Consider the following 16,482-nt stretch of genomic DNA (forward strand, 5'->3'; position numbering starts at 1 on the left):
TGAACATAATCATTATCTGTGCTGTAATGCAGTGAAATTGCTACACTTCTGGTTGCAATCTAAGATTCTTGTTTCTCGTTCTAAGCAATTCAGCCAGGAACAGTCTTTCCTCATTTTTACGTGTTAAAAAGGAACAAAAAGTGACACTCAACTCTTTGGTTAACTTGGATGCTGAGTTATTAATACTTGTGGATAGTCTGATTTCCTAGGAGGACGGGGGTGGGTACCAGGGGAGATAATGGCATAAGCATTGGTCTTGTTCAGCATGTGGTCAAGAGGCCAATCTGTTATCTGTTTTGGAGGAGAAAGGTTTGCTTCAATGGAGTATTCATCCAGGCATTTGTGTTGAAATGTTTAGAGTGGTAAAAAAGGCAGGAACCAGGTCTGTCTGGCACCCCCAGATTCTCCATATTGAGTGCCTTGCCTGGTATAATCGCAGGAGATTCACTGTCCTACTCACAGGGAAATTTTCAGACTTCAATACAATGTCGTTTCTGGGTTCACAGATTGATCTGACACAAGTACACGATAAGGCAGAACTATGACCTGTCATAAGCTTTGTCCTCACGATGATTTGATAAAGTTCTCAAAAAAAGAGAGAAAAGATTAACACAAATCCTTCACAAACTCTTGCAAAAATAGAAGAGGCGGGAACCCTTCCCCACTCATTTTATGAGGCCAGAATCACCCTGACGCCAAAACCAAAGACATCACAAGAAAACTACAGATCAATATCCCCTGTGAAGACACAAAAATCCTCAATAAAATACTGTTGAATGGAATCCAACAACACATAAAAAGGATTACATATGGCAATCAAGTGGGGTTTTTTCCAGGAATGTAAGGTTGGTTTAACATCAAAAACCCAGCAAGGTAATACACCCCATTAAGAGAATAAAGGGCAAAAACCTCATGATCCTGTTAACAGACATAGAAAAGCATTTAACAAAATCCCACACCCTTTCATGACAAAAACACTCAGCAAACTATGAATGCAAGGAATCCTCAACTTGATAAAGATCCTCTTTGAAAAACCCACAGCTAACATCGTACTTAATGATGAAAGACTGAAAGCTTTCCCTCTAAGATTAGAAACAAGACAAGGTGTCTGCTCTCACCACTCCTATTCAGCATTTTACTGGAGGTTTAACCAGGGAAATTAGCCAAGATAAAGAAAAAAGTCATCCACATTAGGGAAAGGAAGAAATAAAACTCTCTCTACTCATAGACGACAAGATCTTATATACAGAAAATTCAAAGGAATCCACAAAAACTTATTAGAACCAATAAACAGGCTGAGCAAGGTTGCAAGTTACACAATCAGTGTACAAAAATCATTTGCTTTATACACACTTAGCAATGAGAAACTCAAAAATGAAAACAAGAAAATAATTCTATTTCCAATAGCATCAAAAAGAATAAAATATTTAGGAATAAATTTTAAAATGAAGTGAAAGACTGCTTTATATATAGAGATAGATATTTATATATCTCTAAATATTATATGATATTTATATATATTATATATAAATATATATACATATATGTTTATATATGTATAATATGAATATTATAAAACATTGTAGAAAGGGAAAGACTGTTCTTGGATTGGAAGACTTCATATTGTTTAGATGTTAATACTCCTGAATTGAGTTACAGAGTCAATGTATTCCCTATCAAAATCCCAGCTGGATTTATTTTTTAGAAATTGATAAGTAGATGCTAAAATTCATATGCAAATGCGAGACACAGAATACCCAAAACAATCTTGAAAAAGATGAATAAAGTTGGAGGACCCACACTTACCAATTTCAAAACTTACTATGAGGCTATAATAATTAACACAGTGTGATACTGGCATCAAGATAGATATATAGATCAATGGAATAGAATTGAGAGTCCATAAATAAACCTTCACATTTATGATCAATTGATTTTTGACAAGAATACCAAGACAATTGGGGCTGGCCCCGTGGCCGAGTGGTTAAGTTCGCGCGCTCCGCAGCAGGCGGCCCAGTGTTTCGTTAGTTCGAGTCCTGTGCGCGGACATGGCACTGCTCATCGGACCACGCTGAGGCGGCGTCCCACGTGCCACAACTAGAAGAACCCACAACGAAGAATACACAACTATGTACCGGGGGGGCTTTGGGGAGAAAAAGGAAAAAATAAAATCTTTAAAAAAAAAAAAAATAATACCAAGACAATTCAATAGGGGGAAGAATAGCCTTTTCAACAAATGGGACTAGGACAACTGGATATATACATGCAAAAGAATCAAGCTGGTCCCACAACTCACACAAGATACAAAGATTAACTCAAAGTGGATCACAGACTTACAGGTAAGAATTAAAACTATTGAACTCTTAGAAGAAAACATGGGAGTAAATCTTCATGACTTTAGATGAAACAATGATTTCTTAGATTAATACCAAAAGCACAAGTGACAAAAGAAAAAAATAGATAAATTGGCCCTCATCAAAATTAAAAACGTTTGTGCCTCAAAGGACATTATCAAGAAAGTGAAAGGACACATCACAGACTGGGCGAAAATATTTGCAAATCATATACCAGGTAAGTGACCAGTACCCAGAGTATATAAAGAACTCTTATAATGCAACAATAAAAAGAAAAATAACCCAGTTAAGAAATGGGCAAAGGATTTGAGGAGGTATTTCTTCAAAGAAGACATGAAAATGGCTATAAGGACATGTAAAGATGCTGAACATTATTAGTCATTAGAGAAATCCGAATCAAAGCCATAATGAGATACAACTTCAAATCCACGAGGATGTGAAAATAAAAAAGAGAGATGATAAAGAGTATTGGACAGGATGTGAAAAAATTGGAAACTTCAAACATTGCTGGTGGGACTATAAATGGTGCAGCTACTTTTGAAAATAGACAGGCAGTTCCTGAAAGTGCCAGTCATAGGGTTATCATATGACCTAGCAATATCACCCCTAGGTAGATACCCAAAAGAACGAAAAATATACATCCACCCAAAAACTAGTACATGAAAGTTCATAGCAGCGTTATTCATAATAGCTAAAAAGTGGAAACGACTCAAATAGCCATCAACTGATACATGGATAAACAAAATGTGTGTGTGTATTGGTATGTGTGTGTGTGTATTATTCAGCCATAAAAAGGAATGAAGTAATAATACATGCTACAACATGATGAATCTTGACAACATTATACTAAGTCCAAGAAATCAAACTCAAAGGCAACATATTATATGATCCTATTTATAGGAAATGTCCAGAATAGGCAAGTCCATAGAAAGGGACAGTAGATTAGTGGCTGCCAGGGGTTGGAGGGAGCAGCGAATTGGGAGGGACCCGCTAATGATTATGGAGTTTCTTTCTTGGGTAACAAAATGTTCTAAAATTAGATAGTGGTGATGGCTGCACAACTCTGAATAAACTCTGTGAATAAACATTGAATTGTACAATTCAAAAGGGTGAATTTTATGGCATGTGAATTATATCTCAATAATGTTGTTATAAAAAAAACATATGCAAGAAAGAGACTGTAGGGAATGTGGAAAAACGGAAACAGCTGACTTGCTAGAAGTGGTGAGATGGGAGGTGATTTTCTTTTGTTCCTGTTGTTGTTGTGTTAATGTCGTTTGTGCAATAAACTGTGGAGAGAGGAAGAGAGAGACAGCCCAGTATAGAAGATGAGCACTAGTTTTGGAGTTCAGGGCTCCGAGTTCATCATCTCTTACTCTGCTAGTTACTTACTGTGTGTTCTTAACTAGGTGGCTTCACCTCTCTGGGCCTCAATTTCCTTTTCTTGGGAATGGGAATAATATCAACCTCAGAGGGCTGCTGTGAGAATTCCGTGAGTCCTTACATGCCCAGAACAGATATGCAGCAGATACCCAAAATGCTCATTTTCTTTCATCTTCGTTTATTTTTTCAAACAATCATGGAGCATCGTTACATACTACAGATATAAACGAATTAAAATTAGACCTTGTTCTTAAATATCTTGGAGTTTAGAGAAGAATACAGACATGTAAACAACTAAAATAAGTTCACTGGGGAAGGGTCATAGGAAAGAGATGCACAAACAGCTCATTGGACAAGCTACCTGCATAGACCAAACACATTTGGGAACTTGCATTGGGAGCTACTGGTGAAGGGGCTAGACCAAGAGATGAAAACTCACAGAAAAAAGATAGAATCCATAACTACAAATCACATGTTTGTTCTATAGCACGCTCTCAGGTGTGTTGTCACACACAATCCTCAGAGAATGCCAGCAAGGAAAGGATTACCCTACTTTATAAATGAGAAGCCTGAGTCTCAGAAAGGACAAGAGAGTGTTCTGTTCTTATAAAGCCAGCTCATGGCGCAGGACCCCTTCCACTTTGCCATGGCCACCTCTTTCTCTGAGCCATCTTGGCTCCATCACAGTAGGAAGGAAAATTGGGGGAGGAGAGTGAAAAATCAGAAAATGAGCAGGATTTCTCTCCAAGCCAGGGCCGACAGGAGGTATAGAGTATGTAATGTGGCCCCCCGGGACCCCGTAAGAAAGCATGCCAGATGGGGACCCCAGAACCCATTCACCCTGGATCATCCCCCACAAGATTCAATGCATTCTTTAAGGAAGTGTTCATGTTCCATAGGTCATCAGCGCCTAGTAAATACTTCCCTACTGATCTCACTAAGTAACGAGCTGGGGGAGAGGAAGGAAAACACAGTACCACTTATAGAGTACCTGCTGTGTACAGGGCATTGCACAAGATCTTCCCCAACAGTAAGCACTGGAGGCGTCACAGTGGCCACCTTCTACAGTGACGGTGAAGTAACACTGACGACCTGAGAAGTCAAGTGCCCTGTGCAAGGTCACACAGAAAATCGGTAACAGAGAGAGGGATGAGGACTCAAATCAGCCTCTCTTTCTATTTACCAGGAGGACTCTAAATTCCTTCCTGTGCAGAGAAGTCATGGTCTTCTCAAGGGCAGAGGGCAGAATCACCAAACTGTGAGAGCTCAGAAGCCTCCCAGCATCTGAAGGCTGGCGGCCCACGTCTTACTTTTACGCAACACTAAAAAGTCACCAGCCCACATCTCGAGGGTGAGGGGATGGGACACTGGTTCTGTTTTTGCATCCCCAAGGGCTTAGCTTCATATCTGGCACAGAATAGGAGCCTCAAAAGGTGTCTTTAACAATAGCATAATTGACCCCTGGTTTTGATGGAGCGGCCCTCAGCTAAAAGCAAGAGATCTCCCTTTACCAAATGCATCTTCCTTGAAGAAGGATGACAGATCAGAGCACAGGCATTCAGCACAGAAACCCAGGTGGGTCCCCCGGTGATGCTGCCAGGCTTTGGGCAGCTGGCCAGCTGGACTGACCAAAGTCTCATTTATCAAGAGCTATAACAAGCCCATTAGTCAGCCTCAGTGTCAGCTCCAACCCATCGACCTTCACAGTGAGTTTGTGATCCCAAAGGCTCCTCACCTTTGGAGTGTCTCAGGAACTAAGTGAAATGGGTAGCGAGTAGGCCCAAGGGCCAGGCTGTGCCCAGCATTCTCTAACTACCCTGTTCAGGGAAAGCACAAGGGTCTCCAACCTGCCCAATGGGGTGTGGGGCTCCCAGCACTCTGCAGAGATTCACAAGGACCTGTGGGATTAACCAGTGAAGTTTGTAGGGTTTTCAGCCAGGCGAGACTCAATGAGCAGAATCCAGAGTCATCAAGAGATCACCCCAACAAATATCTCAAAGGTAGAGAAGAAAGAACACAGATGTTGGGAGATAACAGACCTAAGATGACACCCAGCCCTGTCTCTTGCAAGATGTCTCATCTTCAGAAATTGTCTTAACCTCTGAAAGAATCTGTTTCTTCATCAGCTAAACATGGATGTCATTTATTGGTGTTATGACGGCTAGAGATGCTAATGGGGTGGACAGGTTTGGCAGGTGACCAGTAATGTGAAACTGGGTGAAGGAGGGATGTCTGAGGGGAGCCGATGCTCGAAATAAGGATAGATGAGATGACCAGAGAGTGTGTGGTAAAAAGAAAAGAGAGAGAGAGAGGAAAAGGAAATGAATCATGGGGAAAACTACATTTAGTAGGAAAACAAGTCAGACCTCAGATGGAATGTGGTCAGAGAGGATAATCAGGAAAAATATTAAAAAATCACATTTTCCACTAGGCATGTCAGGGAAACTGTCTAAAGTTTGCCAACTGCTCAATCTTGAAAGCAGAATCATAACACGGGAGACTTATTATTACATCGTCAACAAACATCTCCCACAGATGTAGAGGCCAGACGTAGCACATGGCTTCTTTCTCACGAGCCAGTTCCAACCAATTGATGATGTTGATCTGGAGCACTGTATGTGAAATCTCCGGAGACCTCATGTGAACACAGTGGTAAAGAGAGCTGTTTCAATTAGTGATGTCTGCAGTGGGAAGTAAGGAAGTGCTGTCTGCAGCCTGCGTGCCATGTGCAGTGGATGCTGGGATGTGCTGCCCACATAAGCCCTTTGGGACCAAGGCACTCATTCCTCCAGCTGCGGGGACTGTTGCTATTGGCTGCTGACAGCTCTCAGTTGAGTCCCTCTCCAGGCATGGACCTCAGCCCAAGAGAGCTGCCTCATCCAGGGGCAGTAAGGCCAACTCTGCTTGACTCAATGTCAGGCATCTGAAAGGCCATCCCAGTTCCACAGGTCCTGTGGGATCAGTTGATACCTTTGTTGTGACTGCATCACAGCTCAACTCCTCCCTTGATCCAGTCGTACTTCCCTTATTCCCCTACAGGTGCTGGTCCTGAGTGCAAGCCCAATAAACTTTCTGCATGCAGATCTCTGTCCTGGGGTCTGGTCCCCAGAACTCAAACTAACATAACACGTATTGGCCGTTCCTGAACAAGCTATACCTCTCTAGGCCGAACTAATAGCTTGTCATCTGTGTTTATTTACTCCTCAACAAAGACTCAGCATTAGCCAATGAGAACATGTAATCCATCAGCTTTCCCTTTTTCCCTTGTGTGCAACGAAACTCAAAGATAAGCTCTCCATTCTTTCTTCTGTTGCCTAAGTTAGAGGTAAGTTGCTACTTCAGGCTTGGAGGCTCTTTAATCTAAAAATGATGGATTGGCTCTATTCCTCTCATCTTCAGTCACTCCTCCCAGCCTCTAAGCCTAGGAGAGACAGCATTTGTCCCTGACTCACTTTTTGGAATTGTTAGAGATTGAAGGTGTCACCAGGAGGAGGAACAATATATGCTAATGATTCTCATTGGCATGAATCTTTCAATGTAAATGTAGGTATTACTTTATAGACGTAGCAACTCTTTCAAGTTATTATGACAGTCATGAGCCACATAATGATGTTTCGTTCAAGGACTGACTATATACACGACGATGGTCCCATAAGATTAGTACCATAGAGCCGAGGTGTGTAGCAGGTGTACCATCCAGGTTTGTGTAAGTGTACTCTATGATGTACACACAACAACGAAATCATCTAATGACGCATTTCTCAGAACATATCCCTGTTGTTAAGTGACAAATGACCATATTTCTTTTAAATAAAAGGCACAGAGAGGTTAAATGATTTCCTAACCAACTGCAGAACATAGACGAGAATCTGGGTTTCTTGACTCCCAATCATACAGATTCCAGCCACAGGCAGAAAGCGCTTAGCTGGCCTCTGCTGCTCACTCACGGTCACTATATGGTTTCTAGAGAACACTGAAGCACTGGAATTAGCTCAGGGGACCCCCTCCCATCCCCCCTTTCTACTTTGGTAAAACCCTGGGAATTGTTCAGACCCCAGACCAAGCACTGAAGAGCACCACGGAATCCAGGAGATGATTTAGCAGTTCAGTGCCAGAGTCCCCTCTACAGCCCTGAAGGGTGGTCATCTTGTTCCTGTTTGTACCACTCCCTTGATGGGGAACTCACTACCTCACAAGGGCTGCTTATTCCATTGTGCCCTCATCTGCACAATTGGAATAATATTTAGAAAAGGAAGCTATGACATTTAAACAAGATTGTGAATACAAAGCACATAGTGTAGTACCCAGCACATAGTAGTACTGAGTGAATGGAAGACTTTTTCTATTTCCATTAGACATAGAACAAGAGAAGAGAATTAGCTTGTAGGAAGAGCACCCTCAGTTCCAGACACATTACTTGGGAATTACTCAGTCCTTACCCAGCCCTGAGACACAGCTGGAAAAGTGCTGAGGTTTGCAGTGGGGGCTCTGCAGCCAGACCACCTAGGCTTGAGTCCAGGCTCTGCCATTTAGCTGTGTGACCTTGGAAAAATCACTCTGTCACTCTGGGCCTCAACTTCCTCATCTGCAAGATGAGAGAGAATAATATCACCTACCTCGGGGGTTGTCACGCAAATGCATAAAATTCTGGCAGGCACGTGTAGATGTCAGTTGTCATTTTATCATCATTCCAGACAAGGAAACTGAAGCCAGAAGATTGAGCCATTTCTGCAAGGTCACACACCTAGTGAGGATCAGAGCCTGGATATAAATCCTGGTCTGCCTGGATCCCAAGCGCATGACTTTTCCTTTATATAATGTTACTTCTGCCATTCCTGTGCTTTTTTTTTTTTTTTTTTTTAAGAAACGGGAGACGAAAAAAACAAACACTCATAAGAAACTCTGCCAGAAAAGCTGGCACATCCTGCTCCGTTGAGAGAGCAGTTGCTTCGCAAAGGCACAGCTGAGTGAATCTGGGAATCATGTCCCCAGGCAGGCAATACAGCAAGCTACCCGCCCGCTAAAGAGACACACCAGGGGCTGGACAGAAAAGACTAACTCCTGCTCCCAGGTCTGCCACTGCAGCAAAATCAGGGCTTCTGCTTTGGTGGGAATGGAAAGGATAGACAAATTGCCCAGCCCCACACGGCCATGTGGGCTGGTGACATTCCGGTGACTCTGTAGCCCTAGGATGGACGAAGAAGCACGGCAAGCACTTTTCAAACATAGCAGGACTGTTTTTGTTCCGCGCAGCCGTGGTTTGCAGGCTGGTCGCTGGTGTAGTGTGCCTGTGTTAGGATGCACCTGGTATGGGGCAGTGCCTTCTGGCTCCGCACACAGGAAAGCTTGCAAGCAGGAGTAGAATTCAAAATATTTAACAATTGATACATACAGACAGCAACCAATCAGAACAGACACAATGGCCAATGAGAGCAGATGCTGGCTGTAAACAAACAGCACGACCATGGGACTACATTCCAGCTGAATGTCAGTCTTGGCAACAAGGATGCCCAGCATGCCAACAAGGAGAAGAGGATCAGTGATGGGGGCCTAGGGGCCAATAGAGAATTGAGTGCCTGTCTCCAAAGGAAGTCCCAGAGAGGCTTCCACTAAACCCGGAGGGCTCCGCAGAGTGTGGTTGAAAAATCATTGCTGTGGGGGAAAGGGTAAGTGCCTTCAAGGTCCAGCTTTAAGGCCCAGTATTGCCCCTCCCTTTGGGTGCACAGACACCAGCCTCCAGAAGAGCAAAGCCCTGAGTCCACCCAAAGACATATCCCTGAAGGTTCTAACTGATACATCCTTGTGTTGTCATTCTCCTTACTTTTCTCTTGGCCAAGGATGTTCGCAGATGGTCTCCTAAAGTAGTTGTTCCTGCTCTGGCACTTGGATGAGGGCCCCAGTGCTCCTCACTGGAGTTCCTGGACTCAGATCACAGCCTGGATTTGCAGAGTGAGCCCTAACTCCGTCAGGAGTTCGTAGTCGGAATCCTAGTCCCGCCTAGGCAGCCCCCAGAGCCACTCCAAGCCCCTCTCTTTCCCAGCTCAAATCTCCTCCCTGCTCTTAACTTTCCCTAAAAGCACATGTTCCTGCTACCCTTTGGACAAAGTCACAAGGGCTCAATTATCCTGTGGCAATGAAGCTGGAGGACCATTTCTTCGTCTTGCATAAGATGAAGCTCCACATGATGAAACAAGTTATTGGTTCATGAGGTCTTGTGGGAACGTACTAGAAGGGAAGGCCCTCCCTTGAGAACAACGCACCAAGACCTTTCCCCTTACTCGGCCTCACTCGCCAAAGAGTCTGTGGTAGCGTAACTGCCAAGTCCAAGAAATTCCCCCAGAAAATGCCACTGAAACACTTTACCACTGTTCTCCATGGAGCTCAAAAGATTGTGCCTGTTGATGTGGACTTTGACCCCACTTGTGTCTTATAAATCGGATCTACTCTCCAAGAAGGACACCCTTTTCTTGCTAATTTTCAAGTGGCTTTTCATATTGTCTTTCATACATGGCTATGGCCTCCCACCCTTCACCAGCTTCATCCCTTCTGGATGGAAAACTCACACAGTCCTGGACAAGCTGGTAGTCGATCTGAGTGACAGCCTCATGGGAATTCACTGAAGAAGCTATGGGCATCGGCTGTGGCTGTGAGGTACGCTGGGACATCTGTGTGTGGGGCGTCAGGACACTGCAGTTGAGCACCAAGCTCTCACGTCAGTCAGCCAGCATCCCATTCCCAGCTCTGCCACTTACCAGCTGGGTAACCTGGGAAAGTTACTCAAAACTCTGCAAGCCTCTATTTTCTTTAGTGTAAAATGGTTATAATAATAGTATGTATCTTACAGAGTTGTTCTAAAAACTAAAACAAAATATACATAGAAAGCACTTAGCACTGTGTCCAGGACATAGTCAGCGACCAGTGAAGTTAGCCATTATTAATACTGTTAATCATTCAAACATTTATTGATCCATTGCTATAACCTTGTACCCTGCTGGGGACAGGGGTTTCCAGTTTCTGCCCTCAAGAACCTCACTGTCCAGTGGGAGAGGACCCCAGAAGAGCCGGCAATTAGGATGCAGGACCGTCACTTATTAACGATTACTGTTAAAAGAATTATCCCTAATAGGTGACAACCATTTTTTGGTAGCCATTGTGAGTTACATGCTTAATATAAGTCAAGAGCATAAGCTTTCTAGTTCAAACACCTGGGTTCAAATCCCAGCATTTCCTCTTAATATTTATATACTCTTGGGAATGTTAAATTTTTTGAAACTTAGTTATCTGGAAAATGAATATAAAAATTAGAAGAAAATATACCTAGGATGTTACCGCAGTGCCTTGCACATAGTAGGTGCTTAAAAAATCTCTCTTAAAGCAGTGACTAAGGGTGTTTGGAGAACTGGTGCTGGAGGGCTGTTGTCCCCATCCCTGGAGGGTCTGTCTGAGTAGGTCTCAAGGTCAAGGCAGTGCATCCACCTGGGACGTGTGGAAAGCTGTACTGCTCAGAGGCTTGTCTGGTTTGGAGCCAGTTCTGAGCTAACAGCTGGAGCCATAGGGACCAAAGGCTGGCTGCTCCAACGGAGTTACTGGCAAGAAGTAGGCAGAATGTTCAAAATACGACAGGCCCTCCAGGACCAAGGCACAGAGAAATTGAGTAGGTAGGTGCAGTGAGAGGCTAAGCTAGGACTCAAATGCAGGCCTGTTAGATTATACAAGGCATGAGTCCCCGATCTGGGGCACTCTGCTGCCTGGAGCCAGCGGCTTCAACGTAGACCACAAACACGGGCTGCCCCCTCCTGCACACGCAGGCCCATGCTGGGTACCCCCGCGCTGGGTTCTGTGGGCGTGAACAAGAAGGATGCAGGCAGAACTCTACAGCTCACAAAGGGCATTACCTCTGAGAAGGAGCCACACAAATCTGAACATACCAGGCCCAGAACCAGCCAGTGCACAGAGAAGAACAAAATTGCACAAATCCAGACCTGTTTACTTGAATGAACATTCTTGTAGCACGGCCTGATAAGCCTGTTGCTAAGCATGCCTACCTTCCTGTCACATAGCACCTCGCTCTCAGCTCAGGAAAGATAATCGCTCTGGGAACCAGCTTCCTTAGGAGACCTGGCAGAATGCTTTCAGTCTAAAGCGAAACCTACCTTTCAACAGAGTTGCTCCTCCTTCCATGTCAGACAAGGGGAAACCCAATCCATCAGGAAAGGGTTTGCACACACAGTCCTGCCGGGTATCAGGGCCTGTAAGTGACCCTCAGGGAAAGGAAGGAGGCCCGGATCTCTCAGCCTGAAGCACCTCCTAAACAAAGACCCTAAAGTGTCCTGCTGGGACAACACGAGACACAGGATGCTCAGATTCCAGGCAGTATCATCTGTCAGGCCCGACACCAGCCCTGTCTGTGTCGAGGTCCAAGTGGAGAGATCAGACAAGGGGGAGAGAGGGCTTTGGAGAGACCAATACGAATAGTAGGAGTTTTTATCTGACCCCAAAGAACAGGGCAAGGGAGAGCTGTGTGATCCAAGCCAGGATGAAAGAATGGCTGGCCTCCCCTTGTAATCAAAGAGTTTAATGACGCTTATTAAAAGCCCATTTCTGGGTCCTGTTGAAAAATTACACCCGTAAGTGTTTTCTTTTTTTTCATAAGAATTGCCTCCTAGAGATTAAACACACGCACACACAAACACACACACTCCTCACAAACCCCACACCCCACACATGCACACACACATTCCCTACAAATCCCACATGTCCCATACATCACACATGTGTAGGTACATCTTCATCAAGGATGGCCACAATTCACAACATACACACTTGCTGTAAAACAGAAAACCAGGCCGAGTACCTGAGGTTATTCAGCACCCTTTGAAATTCCAGACTTTGAGGAAGCCCAAGAGCTTCATGCACAAGCAGTTGTCATCGCCACAAACAGCACAGCCTCTAATCCATATCATTCTCCATGTCTTGCCTGAGGCCGGGCAACTCTGCAAAAGCAGAAGCTACCAGGATCGTTAAGCTTTGGTGGAAAGCAATAGCCTTCAGTAGGTCACTGCCTCAGATGAAGAGGGGGCTGGGCCCTCTGGCTCACTGCGGAGTCTCTCTGATATGCTCAAACCCAGCCACCTGGGGGAGGTGGCCCTGGGCCCTGGGCCTGTGGCATGTTTTCCTCTGGTTATCAGCTTACCCAGAGCCCAAAGCTGCCTTCATTCTCAGGCAGAGAAGGCACTGTTTTCTGGAATAATCAGCTAGACCCAGGAAAGTACCCCTTGCAGATAGTATCCCTCCACCAGTGTGGGGGCCATCCTGGTGCTGATCACCCCAACATTCTCTCACTGCGAGGGGCAGGGTACAAAAACACCCATTCAAATGCTAAAACCATCAGGTAGAACAGTTTGCTGTTATCAGAAACAAATGCTTTGACGTTAGTAAATCTAAGTTTCAAGGTCAGCTCTAACCCTTACTCACGTATGGCCTTGCCCAACTCTCTGAGTCACAGTTTCCTCCTCTGCAAAATGGCAATAACTACCTCTTTCCATCTTATGGAGTTTTAGGGAAGATCACAAAATGCCCTACAGACTGTAAACTGCAAAGCAGATATTAGAAATTCTCACGATGAGACAGTGATGAGGAAATGTCGGAGCTCATAAATTGGGCTGTGAGTACCTGCAGGACAAAGCCTATGTCATATTTATCTTGTTATCCCCTGTGCCTGGCACAAAGGCTGGCCTCAAATGTTCTGGGGGAAAAACAGTTTGAAAGAGTGAACGAAAAATGAATGAATCCATGAGTTAGGTGGCTTGCTCACCGTCACAGAGCAGCTCACTGCGGGACTGGAACTCAGCTCCCGTCCTCTCAATCCAGGGCTCTCTGTTCTAGAGGGACCAAACAGTTGGGTCTGTTGAAGGGTCAGTGAGGGCCACAGTGTGGGCCAGGTTTTACCGAGCCCCGCCATTCCCAGGGAAGGATCCAACATGGGCCAGGCAATGCCTCAGAGGCCTTCACAAACTCGCCTGTTAAACTTTCCAACTCAACAAACAGAAACCACAAGTGTAAATAACTCCCAAATGCCCAAACCAACTCATCTTATAACCTGACTTGAACTGAACAAATCAGAAAAGTCACAAGATTGGGACAATGGCCCCACAGAGATCTGATCATGGAGACGAGACGTATATCTGGTTTCAGGCTCACTTTCAGCATTATCACTTACCTACTGACCAAGTGTCCGAGAGATCACTAGCCCTCTCTGATTCTCAGTTTTTCCATCTGCAAAACAAGAAGACAATCACAATTAATCCTTTGAGGCCACTGGACTGGAATGTATCATAGGTTTTATACCCAATATTTGTTACCAACTACTTATGATCATACATAACCAGGGAAATTGCTGATGGTCAGGGGCTGGAAGGGAATTCTTTCAAAAATGAAGTGTGACAATCAAAAATGAAGTGTGATAATTAAGAGTTATGTGTCAAACAGGGCGCCAATGGTGCCCAATTCTTGGTACAGAAAATTCAGCCTTCCAATCATTTTGGCACTTATTTTTATTTTTCACAGACATCAAAATGCAAAAGACCATTAAACACCAGGAGAAATAGAGCAAAGAAAAATGATACTACCTCAACACACTCACTTTCAACCTTTCGGAGTATTTTCTAATTTAGTTCTTCTATGCACAGAGTCTACCATTTTCTAGAGCAGGGCTCTGAAGATGTGCTACACTGAAAAGTACACGCAGATCATGACTCCCCCTCCCTGCCTCCTGTGTTACACCGAGACTGTTGCCCGCCTGACTAACTCATTTTCATTCCCATGTCTCTTGTCAGTTTCCCCAAGACTCTTCAGGCCTGTGGGGAGGTCTCTGGTGGGCACTGTGCACACCCAAACCCAGAGGAGGAAAGGACCACGTGATTCAGGAGCCTGCAGGCTGGTCTTTCCCCAAACTGGGTTCAGTTACCTCATCTGGAAAATAAGGAAACTGGACTGGTCAATCTCAGAGATCACTCTTAACTTAAAAAGGCGAGGCTAAGGAAACGGGAAGGAAACATATATTTGAGTCCCTACTATGTGACAGCCATTGAGCTGATAATATCTACGGATATTGTCTCATAATCCTCATCACCACCCTGGGAGATTTTACAGGAGAGAAAACTGCAACTCAGTGAGGTTCAGCAACACATCCAAGGCTCGCATAGTTATGTTGGTACCACTTTCAGAATTTTTGCCATATCAATGTCTCACCTCTATTATCATCTACTAATTTTTCCAAAGCAATTCACATTTTTTACTTAACTTTACTTTTAATGAATTTTTTTAAAAGTATCTGCAGCTCTTTATTTCTGTTCCTTCTGTGGCCCAACGAGAGGGAACTTCTCAACAAATAAGATGGATTCTATAATCGCAAAACAAAGTTGTTAATAATTTAAAGGAATTTTTAATCATGACCGTTCTATGTAAAAATATCTAATATCTATGAAGTCATAGGTTTGAGGTGCTGTTTATATATTTTTTCTAATATTCATTAAATACTCATTATCTATCAAATCTAATACTCATTAAAATCAATAGCTTTTGAAATTTAAAATGCTCATCCACATACTACCTGACTTCTGGCAGTGGCCCTACTTTCTCTTGGGAAGGCTGGTCTAAGGTCCCTCACTGTGCTGCAGCCAGACTGTGGAAACGACCTCTGTCACATCTCAAAGCTGAAACAGCAAAAACCCTTCATGCTCGTTGTATGTCAAGAAAGTTGTCTGAAGTCATACAGCTCGTAACAGAAGTCACTTGGACTTGGCCCCATTTGGCTACTTGACCCTGTGCTCAGACCTCAAATTTGCAATTCTGTGGCATAAGGCCACCAACTTAGTTCTGCTTCCAAATCAAGGCAGGGCCATCTTGTTTTTGTTAGGTTGCCAGCTTTTCCATAAAGTGACTAGATCGTCTCAATGCATATTTAAGTTCCCAAAAGGGCACTTTGGTAAGAAGCTGCATAATTTCTAAAACCAAGTTTAGAAAATGTGAAGTGCAAGTGATTCTTTATTCGAAGATTCAAGACAGTAACCAAGGAAATAGCAAAGGCTGATAACATAATACGCAGGCAGGCCATCGCCCTGCAAATGAGTAGAAAATCCCAGCCGAGTCAGGGGAGGTGGGACAAAGTGGCAAAGTGACAGCACTAGACACTGATCGAAGCTGTTGTTGGGTGTCTGTCTAGAGCTCTACGCTTCCATTTCCTGTCATCTGGTTTAAAATTAATTGGCATGAATTTTTTATGACCAGAGAGCAAACAGATTGAAAGGCCTGCAGACCTGGCTCAGGCTTGCTTTCTGTAGAGTTCCCCATTTCTCACGAATGTGAGCTCCACAGCTGTGCAGAAACAGGAAAACAGATGTAACCTGATTATTCACTCCAGGTCCAACAACACCTCTTCCACGAAGCCTTCTCCACCAACTCCAGCCAGAATTAGTCATTCCCCTCCTTGGGTTCACTTTAATGACAGTCCCTGTTATATTGCAGTTATACTCTCTTCTAGTTTTTTAAAGTATTATTTTTTCTGACTATTTACCGAAATACATTAAATACAATAAAAACTTACCACTATCAATATGATTTTAGATAGATTTCCTTCCAAACCTTCTGGTACAAATAACCCCCACACACAGACGTCTACATACATACACATCCAGATAGTTTATAAAATGGGATCATACTGTACACACCAATTTTAATCTGTTTT

At 43.8% G+C, this 16,482-nt stretch overlaps 1 protein-coding gene across 6 annotated transcripts in view; it reads right to left on the reverse strand.

Moving 5' to 3' along the window:
* The window catches only part of TENM4 (teneurin transmembrane protein 4), a 727,387-nt gene that overhangs the window by 570,060 nt on the left and 140,845 nt on the right, over positions 1-16,482 (reverse strand). For all 6 annotated transcript variants that reach the window (XM_046686180.1, XM_046686184.1, XM_046686179.1 and 3 more), the window contains one exon: positions 13,957-14,012. The gene's annotated coding sequence lies outside the window, so the exon portion shown is untranslated. The remainder of the gene's footprint in view (positions 1-13,956; positions 14,013-16,482) is intronic.

Source organism: Equus quagga, chromosome 14, assembly GCF_021613505.1.
Source record: "Equus quagga isolate Etosha38 chromosome 14, UCLA_HA_Equagga_1.0, whole genome shotgun sequence".
Lineage (NCBI taxonomy): Eukaryota > Metazoa > Chordata > Mammalia > Perissodactyla > Equidae > Equus > Equus quagga.